Here is a 3,489-nt window from a genome sequence, read left to right on the forward strand (position 1 = left end):
TAGGAAAATTTTATAGGCTGTTCCCTTTGCCTGTTTCCTTCCCTTAATTGCCTAGTTAGCACCTACAATGCATCTTGCTTTACACACTAGAACACATTTGTATTTTTACTTGTTTTATGAAACGTGGTTAATTTTTATCTTCTCCATTAAACTAAAAGGTCAATGAAGTCAAGGACTATATTTTTATTCATCATTATATCACCAGCACCTATCTCATTCCTTGGCACTAATAGGGGCTTTGTTAATATTAGTTAGATAAATCTGAATGTGAATCCCAGGTCTGACACTTATTAGTTATGGAAGCTCAAGGTTTTATCCTTACTGAGCTTCAGTTTCTTAAATCTGTAAAATAGGAGTGATAACACCTCTCTGGGTTACTGAGACAAATATATCTAAAGTACCTTGCATGTAATAACATTTAAATTATTTTTTGATGAATGAATACACAATGTAGTTTGTAGCAAAGGATCCAGTTTTCCTAGTACTAAGATAATCAGTCTCAGTATTCTCCAGCTTCTATCTCTGATTTTAACCTACCTCTTCAACTTTTGCTCGTTTGGATGAGTTTTTTCCGTGTTCCTTTTAAATAGGGCAGCCAAATCCAACAGACCCATTTGCTTGGCTAGCTCAACAGCCCAAACTTTTACAAACTTCATAACCCACACAACACAATTTAACACTTATTTGATCTTCACTTATATCATTTTTCCTCCCCAGACCATATGTTCTGGAGAGCAAGGTCCAGAGACTCCATTCTGTACATATTTTACAATTTTCCTAGCAGGGAGATGAAAGGCAGCCTGGTATTTTATAAAAAGCACAAGGTTTGGACTGAAATGACCCCTTCATTTTAGCCACTTGTTAACTGGGTGACCCTCAGCTAATCTCTTAAACCTCTCTAAGCCAGTGATTCCCAAACACGGCTGCACACTGGAATCACCTGTCATTTTTGCTAATATTTTTTAAAAATACTAATGCCTGGATTCTATCCCCAGGCATTCTGATGTAATAGGTATGGGTTGCTGCCTTGGCCCTGGGATTCTTGAAAGCCCTCCAAGGGATTCTACAGTTAAGTTGGAAGCCATTGCTCCAAACAACAAATTCCCTCGTCTATAAAACAGTGGTGAAAATAGTCGCAGTTATAAACAGCTAATGAAATACTTGAACAAGATCACAAATAGTACAGGGTTTGGCACACTGAACATGATTAGACAATAAGAGTTAACACTACTAGTTGGTGATGGTGGAGGTAGTGATACACAGTCCTGAGGGATAAAATGATGATGATGCATGAGGACTCGCACAGCCTACCCGGCTACGGAGCTGACTTTAAATGTCAGCCTGATTTCTATTTCTATACATCTGGAACTTTTCTGGACTTGTGGAAAGCACCTTACTGCGGAGTCATGTTTAACTTGGGTTTACCTGCAAGTGACATGGACACCTACCTTTTTTACATCATGTAGCAAAGGTACAACACACCCTGTATCTAATAACTAACCAAGACAACTTTTGCAGAGCCTTCAAATTTTACAGGGCTAACTTAAACACGTGAGGATAAAATTTTGATATCAAGTTGCATCTGAGCCTTGGAAACTATTTTGGGTCAGCTACACAGCAGAAGTTTGGGCCTGGCAGAAAGCCGTAAAACTGAGCCAAAAATAAACCAAGGACCATTATAAAAATGTTGTAAGTGCCAAATGCATGAGATGTTAAAATTACAACATAATGGAGTAAAAACTTATAAAAGAGGCTTTCCAATGGTGGCACTAAGTGTCCCAACCCGGAGGAAGAAAGTTCAGGGGGAGAAATATGGAGAGTTGAACCCATCCCTGGAAATTACCCTTTCAGACAGCGATGAATGCCCCCCATCCAAGGCTATTTACAATTTACTACCCACCAGGAATCAAGAGCATTGATTTTTTTTTCCCCTCTGTTGGAGAGTACAGGCTGGATAGCCAGAGTACAAGGAAGAGTTTTCATAAAAATTAATTGGGCTACTCAGCTTTTCACTGTATTCAGCAAATGCTGCTCGATTTGCCCTTCTCCTGGCCTGGACATGCTCTTCCTGCTCTTCTCTCAATATCTAGCCATTCCACAATGCACTCGGGTGCATCTATTCGTTATTTATGGCCTTATTTTCCTGAGCTCCAGAAAAGGTGGTGATTTATTCCTGGTGCAGTCCCGTGGTAGAGGCTTTCAGGAAGGGCGGCAGCAAGCTCTGGGCTTCTTGCTGCCTGCTCTGCCCGCCTGCCAGTCTCTGCCCAGTCCATTCCCACCCTCCTTTTCCTCAATTAGGAACTGCTACCAATTGCACATGGACAGATTTATGCATGGCTGGGGACCAGCTAGTCTCCCACTGATTGTCTAAAAGAAGAGTATGTTCTGTGTCAAAAATCCTTTGCACGGAGTCCAACTGTTTTCTTGGAAATAGCTTCTTTGACCCAGGCCCATAATTTTTTTTAGGTTCGAATTTTATGGGCCTGATGCACAGTCTGTCAACATTTTCTTTGTGAGACTTATTCAGGGTACAGCATATTTCTGAAGTGTGCAAAGGTTTGGGGATATTTCTATCATCCGGTGCCAAGAGAATGTCCTAGAAAAGAAGAGAGTGGGAAAGGCAGAGAAGCAGGCTTAATGACCACTTACTAAGGGATTTCTGAACACCAAGACAGAAAGGATATTCTATCAACATTTCTGAAGTAGCTTGATATTAAAACAGCAGATTCAATTATGCTAACCCGCTCAGTGAAGCCACTAGGACTACTGAGATCCAGAGAATGGCTTAATTATCCCAGAGTCATGCCATTTCTTACCCCTGGCTGAAAAGATCAAATGGAGAAAGGGTCAGCAATGTTGTTGTGCCTCAGACCACAACCTCAATTTCCCTAAAGATTTGCCCTTCTCATGGGGCGCCTGGGTGGCGCAGTCGGTTAAGCGTCCGACTTCAGCCAGGTCACGATCTCGCGGTCCGTGAGTTTGAGCCCCGCGTCGGGCTCTGGGCTGATGGCTCAGAGCCTGGAGCCTGTTTCCGATTCTGTGTCTCCCTCTCTCTCTGCCCCTCCCCCATTCATGCTCTGTCTCTCTCTGTCCCAAAAATAAATAAACGTTGAAAAAAAAAAAAAGATTTGCCCTTCTCACATAGTTATGATATACCTTTGGGTAAGCTAACAATAGGGCAGGCAGTGGGCTTCAGATGGATAAAGGCTATCTCGATCTATTCACACAACTCGGAATGTAGAGTCTTGAGGCTCATGTGATACCCCTTAAGCAGAAATTCAAATGAAGTGATTTGCTCTCTGAAAATGGGATTTTGATGATCATGGATAGGAAACAAAATATGAAAAACATAAGGGATGCTCAAATTTTCCTTCCTCAAACCATACTGAGTGCTTCATCAATGTCTACTATTTTAGAAAAACTCAGGGTGTCTGGGTGGTTCAGTCGGTTAAGCACCAGACTTTGACTCAGGTCATGATCTCGTGGTTC

This window comes from Puma concolor, chromosome D4 (genome assembly GCF_028749965.1).
Source record: "Puma concolor isolate L17-30 chromosome D4, mPumCon1.1.hap2, whole genome shotgun sequence".
Taxonomy (NCBI): Eukaryota; Metazoa; Chordata; class Mammalia; order Carnivora; family Felidae; genus Puma; species Puma concolor.